Here is a 14,044-nt window from a genome sequence, read left to right on the forward strand (position 1 = left end):
CATGCGCACTTCTTTATGAGCCGTCTACTTGGTCTTTGGGAGATCCGTCTGCCTAGCAACCAATCACGGCGCTGCTTTCATTTTCCTGTTCTGAGCTTAGAAAATGAAAGCTGCGCTGTGATTGGTTGCTATGGGCAACAGAAAAATGTAACATCAACTTTCTGGTTGAGGGGATTTATGCTTCCCTGACCAAGCCCAGAGTAGCAAATTTGAGCAAATATTTGGTGCATGCTCCATTTTTTCCCCAAATTTTTTGCGCAAAGCATGAGTTTGCACAGCATTTTTTTTGCGCAAAAAAATTGCGCTGCTGCAGATGATGATACATCCTAAGGCTAGGTTCAGACTACGGAATTTCCGCCTGCAATTCCGCTTTGAAATTACAGGCAGAAATTCCGCTTGCTAAAATATATAGTGTAGTGAATGGGTTTCCGTTCACAAATTCACACTTCGGAATTTGTGAAGCGGAATTTGTGAACGGAAAATCCGCTTGGAAATTTCCGCCTGAAAAATGGCGTTGGAAAACCGCGCGGAACACATTGTAGTCAATTGGAGACTGCAGTGTCCGCATGGTCTTAGCGCAGACTGATTCAGCCGCACTCGGAATCTCCGGGCGGAAATTCTCTGCCCAGAGATTCCGTAGTGTGAACCTAGCCTAAGTGTTCACTTTGAGGCTATGTTCATGTGGCGAAATTGCTGAGCGGAATCTGGTCGGATTGTTTTAAACGGGACTCGGCGCACGGCGGAATTTCCGTGATGGAAACAATTGCCCTGAAAGTTCCGATTTCAGCCTTTGAAGAAAGAAATGACATGTCAATTCTTTCCACTGAATTCCAAGCCTGCAGGATGTCCGCCCGGAAATATTACGCTTGTGTAAACCTAACCTGACAATGAAAAGTCCAAGGCTAGGTTCACACTACGGAATCTCCGGGCAAAAAATTTCCGCCTGGAGATTCCGAGAGCGGCCAGTGTCGGCTGAATCAGTCGGTGCTAGGACCGCGCGGACACTGCAGTCTCCAATAGACTGCAATGTGTTCCGCGAGTATTTCTGCCTGAAGAATGAGCAACGCCTTTCTTCAGGCGGAAATTTCCACCTGTCAGTATTACAAGGCAGACGTTTGTAGAGATGATACTTCCAGGAACTATTCCCCAGCAGTAACGCAACTCAAGGCCACTGCAGAGGGGTGGCTCAGTATTTATAAGGAGGCAGGGGGGTTGTGAGATAACCGATTTCACAGAGAAATGACACCAGAGAGCGATATTAAAGTTGCCATGATCATCTCTGTAATGTCCCCTATTTACCAACACCAGCAGGTTAAGATGCCCAAAATGCGGATATCTTCCCTTTAAAGGGCTCCCCGATATGTAATACCACATTCCACCAACAGAGGCCACCTGCTACTTCCCTGCCAATAACTGCTGACCAGATGGACATCATGGCTTCCCAGCTTTTGCCAAACTACAACTCTCAGCACGCCTTAAAAGGGTACTCCGGTGCTTACACATCTTATCCCCTATCCAAAGGATAGGGGAAATGATGCCTGATTGTGGGAGTCCCGCTGCTGGGGGGGCACCCCGTTTTTAATCAGTCCCTGGAGCGTGTTCGCTCCGGGTCTGATTACCGGCGACCGCTGGGCCGACGGCATGTGACATCACGCCTCCGCCCCCGTGTGACGTCACGCTCTGCCCCTCAATGCAAGCCTGTGGGAGGGGAGCTGTCACGCCCGCTCCCATAGGCTTGCATTGAGGGGCGGAGCGTGACGTCACACGGGGGCGGAGGCGTGACGTCACATGCCGTCGGCCCTGTGGTTGCCGGTAATCAGACCCGGAGCGAACACGCTCCGGGGACTGATTATAAACAGGGTGTCGCGTGCAAGATCACGGGGGTCCCCAGCGGCGGGACTCCCGCAATCAGGCATCTTATCCCCTATCCTTTGGATAGGGGATAAGATGTCTAAGCACCGGAGTACCCCTTTAAGAGCCTTTATTATAAGGGAGCAACTATATCTAGCGGAAATTCCGTAGTGTGAACCTAGCCTAATCCTCTCTAATCCCTGCCGACCCTTTGCCATACTCCATTGAATTGAATAGGCCAAACGGGGTCTGCTAGTCGGGTCATTTTTTGGCCGGGACTGAAAACCACAGCAGACCTCAGTCCAGTGCTGGACAAAAAAAATAAATAAATACAGTCTGAAAATAACCATACACAGACTCCAATATTTAAAAAAAACTGCTGCATATCATTTTCTTTTTCCGCTGAAATCCTGCGAAGCAACGGACATCAGACAGAAATCAGACAGAGCCCATCCCAAGTCAATGGGACTCATCGGGACCCGTTGGTGTCTGTTGTGCAACGGACTGTCCAGCTCAGTTTTTTTCAAAGATGAACAAAGTCTGTGATGGAGCGCCAATGCAGATGTGTACTTAGCGTCACCTAGTAAGTCACATAATAAAAAGTAATGTCCATAGCAGGCAATCGATCGCTTATAAGTTGCAGTGGCAATCATCAGATGCCTATAAACCAGTGGGCATACAGGCATCTGTCCAGTTTCAAACTGGTAGAAAATATTCAAATACCTGCTCAGTACATAACAAAAAAAACTAGTAAGACACAGAAGCTTCTGTAAGGCTGGAAACTCAAGTTTCTGTGAAAAAAAAATGCTGCAGCCATGTTTTTCAACCTTTACTAGCGCTTTTATTTTATTTTTTGCTCAGTGGCAGTTTTGTAAAATCACAGCACGTAATGGGTAGGGGATTTTTTTTCAGGACATCGTTTCAAGACAAAAATGCATATTGGCACTTGTCAGGCGTTTTTCCCCCAATTCTTCAATAGAAATCATTGAGTCGCATGACTTTTAATTAGAAAAACATAGGGAATAAAATGCTAAAGAATACAATGAGAATACTAATACACACTATTGGGGGGGGGGGGGATGACACAAAAACTGTACCTTGGATATGAAAAATGAGGACAAAAAAATGTCAAACAAGATTTGTGTGTTTGTAGCCTTATAGTGTATTCCAGCCACCGATTTCCCCATAAGGCAAGGTCTACACTGCGTTTTGTCTCTTATTAGATGTATTCATCAGCATCATGCTAAAAACGGGTTGCCGACATATACTGTAACGAAGGCCGCGGATGCAACTTTTTTAATGGTCCTTCCACACTTTTGAGTCTGCTGAAAATAGCTAATGTGGCCCAAACATTGTCTCCTTTTGGACCACTGAAATGAATGCCATCAGCTGCCATCTATTACAGTATATGTTGGCAACTCCAGTTGTGCACCAGTCCTATTAAAAAGAAAAAGGCTCATGCATGGAACTCGCCAAGCATTGGTAACATTTGCCTTGGCAACTATTCAGCCAAACGGACAGAAAAACAAAGCAGGACTTGCGCTTTAAAGCACAGCTGCATTCTACACGATCGCATGCAACTCAGTGTATTTTATAGTTAAAATCTATGCCTGCTATCAGCTGGCATAGATTTCGATCTGTGGCTCACAAACAACCACAGATGCAACTGTGGTGGTGGGGTGTGTGGTGCAGGGCAGATGTCGTTACCCTAGGGACAGATGGCATTAACCCCTTGTATTCATGACGCCAGGGCGTGGTTTAGCCTATAACCCCCCAAAGGTATACCGCTGGATCCTGGGATAGGCACGGGGGCACGACCCCAAGTTATGGACTGAAAGGTTGTATCAGGGCATGCTGTGAGTTGTAGTTAGTGAAAGGCTGCACTAGAGTTCTCCTTTATTATTGTTTTATTCTTTTTCTTTCTTATCTCCTTCTTCTCGTTCTCAGCCTTCTCAAGGTCGTGTTCCTAATAAGTTAAATTTCCTGTAACTAAAGTTGCTTGTTAAAGAATTTCACTATGTTAATTGGCGCTATGTACCCTGAGAAGAAGTATGTGAAATCAAAACAATTATATCACCTTTTAGATGTGTCCACATTTTTATTGGTCAATGTAAATACGCTTTTTGCTCGTAGCCATATTTTAATTGGTCAATGTAAATAAGCCCTTTTGCCCTTTTTATACTGATGCTTGATGCAATAAACTAGAGTTTTTCCCTCACATATCTTTTTGCCTGTCATTTTTCCTATGAGGGATACGCTCTCCTGGCGCCAGGGAAGGTGACACAAACCAAGGTAGAACTAAGGCACTATATGTCAGGGGCAGGGCCGTTTGAAGGAATTTGGGGGCCCCAAGCAAAATAGAAATGGAGGCCCCCTCCCCACCTTACGCACGCAAAAAAGATTATATATACAGGACCATATAGAGATTATATACCAGCTGTACACAGGATATATACCCCATATAAGTGTTTACAGCTACACGAAGGAACTCACAGGTCACGTCTTTTCTGAGCAGCGTCGTCCTTTTTCCTTTTCTTCCCCATCTGACTCAGACCGCCATGATGTCTTCTTCCAGCCAAAACTTCATCTCTCTTCATCTGCAGAACAAACATCTTAGACTCTGCATTTTTCTAGTGCTCTCCTTAACCCCTTAAGGATGCAGGACGTAAATGTACGTCCTGGTGCGGTGGTACTTAACGCACCAGGACGTACATTTACGTCCTTAGCATAACCGCGGGCATCGGAGCGATGCCCGTGTCATGCGCGGCTGATCCCGGCTGCTGATCGCAGCCAGGGACCCGCCGGCAATGGCCGACGCCCGCGATCTCGCGGGCGTCCGCCATTAACCCCTCAGGTGCCGGGATCAATACAGATCCCGGCATCTGCGGCAGTGCGCGATTTGAATGAATGATGGGATCGCCCGCAGCGCTGCTGCGGGGATCCGATCATTCATAGCGCCGCACGGAGGTCCCCTCTCCTTCCTCCGTGCGGCTCCCGGCATCTCCTGCTCTGGTCTGTGATCGAGCAGACCAGAGCAGAAGATGACCGAAAACACTGATCTGTTCTATGTCCTATACATAGAACAGATCAGTATTAGCAATCATGGTATTGCTATGAATAGTCCCCTATGGGGACTATTCAAGTGTAAAAAAACATTAAAAAAAATGTAAAAGTAAAAGTAAAAAAAAAGTGAAAAATCCCCTCCCCCAATAAAAAAGTAAAACGTCCGTTTTTTCCTATTTTCCCCCCAAAAAGCGTAAAAATTTTTTTTGATAGACATATTTGGTATCGCCGCGTGCAAAAATGTCCGAACTATTAAAATAAAATGTTAATGATCCCGTACGGTTAACGGCGTGAACGAAAAAAAAAAAAAAGTCCAAAATTCCTACTTTTTTAATGTATTAAAAGTTTTTTATATGCAAATGTGGTATCAAAAAAAAGTACAGATCATGGCGCAAAAAATGAGCCCCCATACTGCCGCTTATACGGAAAAATAAAAAAGTTATAGGTCATCAAAATAAAGGGATTATAAACGTACTAATTTGGTTAAAAAGTTTGTGATTTTTTTTTAAGCGCAACAATAATATAAAAGTATGTAATAATGGGTATCATTTTAATCGTATTGACTCTCAGAATAAAGAACACACGTCATTTTTACCATAAATTGTACGGCGTGAAAACGAAACCTTCCAAAATTAGCAAAATTGTGTTTTTTCATTTTAATTTCCCCACAAAAATAGTGTTTTTTGGTTGCGCCATACATTTTATGATATAATGAGTGATGTAATTACAAAGGACAACTGGTCGCGCAAAAAACAAGCCCTCATACTAGTCTGTGGATGAAAATATAAAAGAGTTATGATTTTTAGAAGGCAAGGAGGAAAAAATGAAAACGTAAAAATTAAATTGTCTGAGTCCTTAAGGCCAAAATGGGCTGAGTCCTTAACCCCTTAAGGACCCAGCCATTTTACACCTCAGGACCCGGCCTTTTTTTGCACATCTGACCACTGTCACTTTAAACATTAATAACTCTGGGATGCTTTTAGTTATCATTCTGATTCCGAGATTGTTTTTTCGTGACATATTCTACTTTAACTTAGTGGTAAAATTTTGTGGTAACTTGCATCCTTTCTTGGTGAAAAATCCCCAAATTTTATGAAAAATGTGAAAATTTTGCATTTTTCTAACTTTGAAGCTCTCTGCTTGTAAGGAAAATGGATATTCCGAATAATTTTTTTTTTATTCACATATACAATATGTCTACTTTATATTTGCATCATAAAATTGGCGTGTTTTTACTTTTGGAAGACACCAGAGGGCTTCAAAGTTCAGCAGCAATTTTCCAATTTTTCACAAAATTTCCAAACTCACAATTTTTCATGGACCAGTTCAGGTTTGAAGTGGATTTGAAGGGTCTTCATTTTAGAAATACCCCACAAATGACCCCATTATAAAAACTGCACCCCCCAAAGTATTGAAAATGACATTCAGTCCGCGTTTTAACCCTTTAGGTGTTTCACAGGAATAACAGCAAAGTGAAGGAGAAAATTCACAATCTCAATTTTTTTCCACTCGCATGTTCTTGTAGACCCAATTTTTGAATTTTTACAAGGGGAAAAAGGAGAAAATGTATACTTAAATTTGTAGCCCAATTTCTCTCGAGTAAGCACATACCTCATATGTCTATGTAAAGTGTTCGGCGGGCGCAGTAGAGGGCTCAGAAGCGAAGGAGCGACAAGGGGATTTTGGAGAGTACGTTTTTTTGAAATGGTTTTTGGGGGGCATGTTGCATTTAGGAAGCCCCTATGGTGCCAGAACAGCAAAAATCCCCCACATGGCATACCATTTTGGAAACTAGACCCCTTGAGGTACGTAACAAGGAATAAAGTGAGCCTTAATACCCCACAGGTGTTTCACGACTTTTGCATATGTAAAAAAATAAAAATAAAATTTCACTAAAATATGTGTTTCCCCCCAAATTTCACATTTTTGCAAGGGTTAATAGCAGAAAATACCCCCCAAACATTGTAACCCCATCTCTTCTGAGTATGAAGGTACCCCATAAGTTGACCTGAGGTGTACTATGGGTGAACTACAATGCTCAGAAGAGAAGGAGTCATATTTGGCTTTTTGAGAGCAAATTTTGCTCGGGGGCATGTCGCATTTAGGAAGCCCCTATGGTGCCAGGACAGCAAAAAAAAACACATGGCATACCATTTTGGAAACTAGACCCCTCGGGGAACGTAACAAGAAATAAAGTGAGCCTTAATACCCCACAGGGGTTTCACGACTTTTGCATACGTAAAAAAAAAATTTAAAAAAATCACTAAAAGGTGTGTTTCCCCCCCAAATTTCACATTTTTGTAAGGGTTAATAGCAGAAAATACCCCCAAAATTTGTAACCACATCTCTTCTGAGTATGGAGGTACCCCAAAAGTTGACTTGAAGTGCACTACGGGCGAACTACAATGCTCAGAAGAGAAGGAGTCATATTTGGCTTTTTGAGAGCAAATTTTGCTCGGGGGGCATGTCGCATTTAGGAAGCCCCAATGGTGCCAGAACAGCAAAATAACCCCCACATGGCGTACCATTTTGGAAACTAGACCCCTTGAGGAACGTAAGAAGGCGTAAAGTGAGCATTTACCCCCCACTGGTGTCTGTCATATCTTTGGAACAGTGGGCTGTACAACATTTTTAATTTGCACAGCCCACTCTTCCAAAGATCTGTCAGACACCAGTGGGGTGTAAATTCTCACTGCACCCCTCATTACATTCCGTGAGGGGTGTAGTTTCCGAAATGGGGTCACATGTGTTTTTTTTTTTTTTTTGCGTTTGTCAAAACCGCTGTAACAATCAGCCACCCCTGTGCAAATCACCTCAAATGTACATGGCACACTCTCCCTTCTGGGCCTTGTTGTGCGCCCCCAGAGCAGTTTGTGCCCACATATGGGGTATCTCCGTACTTGGGAGAAATTGCGTTACAAATTTTGGGGGGCTTTTTTCCCCTTTACCTCTTGTCAAAATGAAAAGTATAGGGCAACACCAGCATGTTAGTGTAAAAAGTTTATTTTTTTTACACTAACATGCTGGTGTAGACCCCAACTTCACCTTTTCATAAGGGGTGAAAGGAGAAAAAGCCCCCCAAGATTTGTTAGGCAATTTCTCCCGAGTACGGCGATACCCCATATGTGGCCCTAAACTGTTGCCTTGAAATACGACAGGGCTCCAAAGTGAGAGCGCCATGCGCATTTGAGGCCTGAATTAGGGATTTGCATAGGGGTGGACATAGGGGTATTCTACGCCAGTGATTCCCAAACAGGGTGCCTCCAGCTGTTGCAAAACTCCCAGCATGCCTGGACAGTCAACGGTTGTCCGGCAATACTGGGAGTTGTTGTTTTGCAACAGCTGGAGGCTCCATTTTGGAAAGAGTGGCGTACCAGACGTTTTTCATTTTTATTGGGGAGGGAGGGGGGCTATGTAGGGGTATGTGTATATGTAGTGTTTTTTACTTTTTATTTTATTTTGTGGTAGTGTAGTGTAGTGTTTTTATGGTACAGTCGCACGGGCGGGGGGGTTACAGCGAGTTTGAGCTGCCGCGCAAAATTTGCTGCATTGCAAACTTGCAGCCCGATACTCACTGTAAGCCGCCTGCCCATGTGAGTGTACCCTGTACATTCACAGGGGGGGGACCTCCAGCTGTTGCAAAACTACTACTCCCAGCATGCCTGAGAATGTTTGGGAGTTGTGGTTTTGCAACAGCTGGAGGCACACGGGTTGGGAAACACTGAGTTAGGAAACAATATTTCCCAACCAGTGTGCCTCCAGCTGTTGCAAAACCACAACTCCCAAACATTCTCAGGCATGCTGGGAGTAGTAGTTCGGCAACATCTTTAGAGCCAGATGTTGCCGAACTACAACTCCCAGCATGCTTGGAGTTGTAGTTTTGCAACATCTGGAGGACTAGTTTGCAGACCACCAATACAGTGGTTCCCAATCTGTGCCCTTCCAGATGTTGCAAAACTACAACTCCCAGTATGCCAAAACTGTCCAGGCATGCTGGGAGTTGTAGTTCTGCAACATCTGAAGGGCCAGATGTTACAGAACTACAACTCCCAGCATGCCTGGACAGTAAGGGCATGCTGAGGATGTGTAGTTTTGCAACATCTGGAAGGGCACAGTGGTCCAAAAACTGTGGACCTCCAGATGTTGCAAAACTGCAACTCCCAGCATGCCCAGACGCCAAGGGCTGTCTGGGCATGCTGGGAGTTGTAGTTTACAGGGTCCTATTACAGCAATGCATGTCGCTTTACGGCGACGTGCATTGCTGTAAAGGGCCCGACCGCGGCTGAAGATCTACTCACCTGTCGCCGCCGCCGCCATCTTCACCGCCGGGATCCGGGTCTTCAGCACTCCCCCGTCCCCCGCCGCGTCCTCCGGTCTTCCTCCCGTCCTGTCCCGACTTTCAGGGGCCGGGCAGGACGGGAGGAAGTAACCGCCCCCCCTCCTGCGATTGGTCGGTTCACTAACCGACAGATCGCAGGGGATCGGAGGAGGTGGCAGGCTTGCCACCTCGCTCCGATACTTCAGCATGGTCCTGGCTGTCTGTGACAGCCGGGATCATGCGAAATTACCGGGCGGTCGGGTCCCAGAGACCCGATCAGCCCGGTATCGCCGCAGATCGCAAGGGCGGTTTCCCATGCGATTTGCGGCGATCGCCGACATGGGGGGCCTACATGTCCCCCCTCGGCGTTTGCCCTGGATGCCTGCTGAAAGATTTCAGCAGGCATCCAGTTCCGATCTCTGCCCGGCGAGTGGCAGAGACCGGAAAACGCCAGGACGTACGGGGACGTCCTGGGTCCTTAAGGCCCAGGGTGCGGGGACGTCCCCGTACGTCCTGGGTCCTTAAGAGGTTAAGGGGTTAAAGGGGTACTCCGGTGAAAAACTTTTTTTTTTTTTAAATCAATCGGTGCCAGAAAGTTAAACAGATTTGTAAATTACTTCTATTAAAAAATCTTAATCCTTCCTGTACTTATTAGCTGCTGAATACTACAGTGGAAATAATTTTATTTTTGAAACACAGAGCTCTCTGCTGACATCTCTGTCCATTTTAGGAACTGTCCAGAACAGCATATGTTTGCTATGGGGATTTCCTTTTACTCTGGCAGTTCCTAAAATGGACAGAGATGTCAGCAGAGAGCACTGTGCTCATGATGTTAGCAGACAGCTCTGTGTTTCAAACGGAAAAGAATTTCCACTGTAGTATTCAGCAGCTAATAAGTACAGGAAGGATTAAGATTTTTTTAATAGAAGTAATTTACAAATCTGTTTAACTTTCTGGCACCAGTTGTTAAACGGAGTACCCCTTTAACACTACACAATCTCCTCATCTATAGGCCTGTAATAATGCCCCCTTGGTGTCCCACTCAGTAACAGAGCATGGTGCCCAACAGTCCCCAACCATGGTGCCTCCAGCTGTAGCAAAACTACAGCGCCCAGACGACCTCTGGCTCACCCCTTCTCATCTTCCCCCATGTCACATTCTCCCCCATGTTAACCCCCCCCCCCAACCCAGTAGACAGGAAGTACCCCCAAATTAGATCCCCAGTAGGCAGGTAGTACCCCCAGATTGACCCCCTCCCCCCAGTAGGCAGGTAGTACCCCCAGATTGACCCCCTCCCCCCAGTAGACAGGTAGTAGCCCCATATTAGACCCCACCCCCATGGTAGGCAGGTAGTACCCCAGATTAACCCCCTCCCCCCCAGTAGGCATGACGTACCCCCAGATAAACCCCTTCACCCCCCCCCCAGTAGGAAGGTAGTACCCCCAGATTAACCCCCTCTCCCCCCCCCCAGTAGGAAGGTAGTACCCACAGATTAACCCCCTCCCCCCAGTAGGCAATACCCCCAGAAGAGGGGGTTAATCTGGGGGTACTACCTTCCTACAGGGGGGGGAAAGAGGGGGTTAATCTGGGGGTACTACCTGCCTACTGGGGGGGGGCCAGATTAACCCCCTCTCCCCCCTCAATAGGAAGGTAGTACCCCCAGATTAACCCCCTCCCCCCAGACCCAGTAGGCAGGTAGATAGTAGTACTAGTACCCCTAGGAATTGAGTGCAAAACCTTCACTTTCACTCACTGTCAGAGAAGTTGCACTTACTTGCACACCTAACGCCGCGCGCAGTAATGTCGGCAGTTCGTGCACCGCCCACTGTCACGCTCTAGGGCTGGCGTCAGGACGCCGCCCCCTGAATTCTGGGACTCAGCGTGATGTCAGGTGACATTAGGAGGCCCGGGCCGACGGACGGTAAGCCGGAGGGGGCACAAAAAGTAGCCGGAGGCAGCGACTTCCAGTCTCTGCCTCCCTCTCCAGGCAGGCTCTCGCACTGCTGGCCTGGCAGGCCGACAGGGCGAGCTGCCTGCCGAACGGGATAGCACAAGAGGACAGGCAAACACCGGCTCTGCTCGGGGGCCCCGGGCCAGCTCGGGGCCCCAAGCAATTGCTTGGTTTGCCTGTCCTGTTGCGACGGGCCTGGTCAGGGGTGTATAGTGAGGAGTAGCAGATCCTTTCAATGGACAACGGTAGCTTTACTGAGGGTAGACAGTTTATACAGTTCAGCCAGGGCCCAAGGAGGTGACTAGTGACGCAGAGACCTTAAGGGCTTGCTGGGAGTTGTAGTAGGACTGGACAATTGAATGCAGACCACTCTGACTTTATAGATGACAGGGACTGACTTGACTTGACTTGATGGTGGCTGCAGCTTGATACTGGACGTTGAGGTCTCCAACACTCTAGACACACTCACACTTGGCACGACTGCACTGGACCTCAGCTTAGCAGAAGAGCAGAGATCAAAGAGAGAGAAGCTAGCTCCACCCAGGGCTTATATGTGGGAGACTAGCAGGGAGCCCATAGGTCACTCTTGGGATCACCTGGTCACTGGTACCTCCTGGATAACAATCACATGACATATCACATGGTATAACTCTTAAAGCAACATTACATTTTTTAACACTTTACATGGTAAAACATATTTACAATGGGGAAACAAGTGCAGGGGGCCTTGGGGACACTGAAGGAGGCTGAAGTGCCCACTGAGGCCTAGTGGAACAGGAATGAAATAACCGTAGAATCAGGAGTTTGTCCGGCGCAAAGAGGAACCATCAGGAGGCAGAGTAAAATCAAGGGATTTATTGAATGCGCCGGACAAACTCCTGATTCTACGGTTATCTCATTCCTGTTCCATTTCTACTAAGGAGGGCTGCAGTGGACCGATTCATCCATTTCATGCTAGACCTTGTTGTATGTGGGCCCACAACCAACATTGGTAAGCGGCTTGGGAATACCTTCCCCTCCCCCCACTAACAAGACTTGCTGATCCCGCACATGAGGCGCCTTCTCCCCTCTCTCTACACTGAGGCCTAGTTACAGTTCCTGGGGCATTTATGCACAATGTCCTTCTCAGGTCTGGATTACGAAACAAGATTAGGATGAGTCCATGTGGCATGGTGACTGTCCATACATGCTCTTTAAACATATGGGGTTAATTTTGACTTTGTATCTGCTTTCTGAAGACACTCAAGACAACAATTTGCATATTAATACACATAGATTCACGGATTGGGCTGCTGGAGGCTATCTACCCAATGCCTTGGCTGCTGGGGCCCCTCGGTTCTCAACTCTTCTCCCCAGAACTCAATATACGTTGTTACACTATACAACAGTGTTACCTTTACATTTATCAATTCTGTCGCTCTACGTGCATTATCTAGAAATCAGGTGAACCCTCTGACCATTAGAGTACCCTGTACACGGGGACAGGAGAGAAACATTAGACACATAACTGTATATATTTAGAACTTGTGGACTGGGACGACAAATAATGTTACAGTCCTATCTTAACTATTTGCATATGTGTGGACTAATTTTACCATATGTGAACTGACTGTGAACTACCAAATGTGTGGTACATAACTTTACATTATGAGTTAATCTTTGTACCTGGCGGGAATTTGTCCTTGTGTTGAGGTAGTGGCTATGCTTTTCCTGACCGGATCAGGATACCTCCTATACATATTGCCATGAACAACAGACACTGTACATCTTGACATTATTTACAAACACATTATATATGTTACGCCTAGCGCTCCGGGTCCCCGCTCCTCCCCGGAGCGCTCACGGCGTCTTTCTCCCTGCAGCTCCCCGGTCAGTCCCGCTGACCGGGAGCGCTGCACTGTCATGGCCGTTGGGGATGCGATTCGCACAGCGGGACGCGCCCGCTCGCGAATCGCATCCCAGGTCACTTACCCGTTCCCGTCCCCTGCTGTCATGTGCTGGCGCGCGCGGCTCCGCTCTCTAGGGCGCGCGCGCGCCAGCTCCCTGAGACTTAAAGGGCCAGTGCACCAATGATTGGTGCCTGGCCCAATCAGCTTAATTGGCTTCCACCTGGTCCCTGACTATATCTAACCTCCTCCCATGCACTCCCTTGCCGGATCTTGTTGCCCTTGTGCCTAGTGAAAGCGTTTTGTGTGTCTAAAGCCTGTGTACCAGAACTTCTGCTATCCACCCTGACTACGAACCTTGCTGCCTGCCCCGACCTTCTGCTACGTCCGACCTTGCTTCTGTCTACTCCCTTGTACCGCGCCTATCTTCAGCAGTCAGAGAGGTTGAGCCGTTGCTAGTGGATACGACCTGGTCACTACCGCCGCAGCAAGACCATCCCGCTTTGCGGCGGGCTCTGGTGAAAACCAGTAGTGACTTAGAACCGATCCACTAGCACGGTCCACGCCAATCCCTCTCTGGCACAGAGGATCCACTACCTGCCAGCCGGCATCGTGACAGTAGATCCGGCCATGGATCCCGCTGACGTCCCTCTGCCTTATATCTCTGATATCACCACGGTGGTCGCCCAGCAATCCCGACAGATCGCCCATCTAACCCACCAGCTGTCGGAAGTATTCACCATTGTGCAGCAACTTCAGTCGCAACTTCAGCAGCAATCATCTCCTCCGCCAGCTCCTGCACCCCTTCCGCAGCGAGTGGCCACTCCTAGCCTCCGCCTGTCCTTGCCGGACAAATTTAATGGGGACTCTAAGTTTTGCCGTGGCTTTCTTTCGGACCAGTTTCCTACTGAAAGGTCTAAGGTGGCTTTCGTAGTCAGCCTTCTGTCTGGAAAAGCCCTGTCATGGGCCACACCG

This window comes from Hyla sarda, chromosome 12, assembly GCF_029499605.1.
Source record: "Hyla sarda isolate aHylSar1 chromosome 12, aHylSar1.hap1, whole genome shotgun sequence".
In the NCBI taxonomy this organism is placed as follows: domain Eukaryota; kingdom Metazoa; phylum Chordata; class Amphibia; order Anura; family Hylidae; genus Hyla; species Hyla sarda.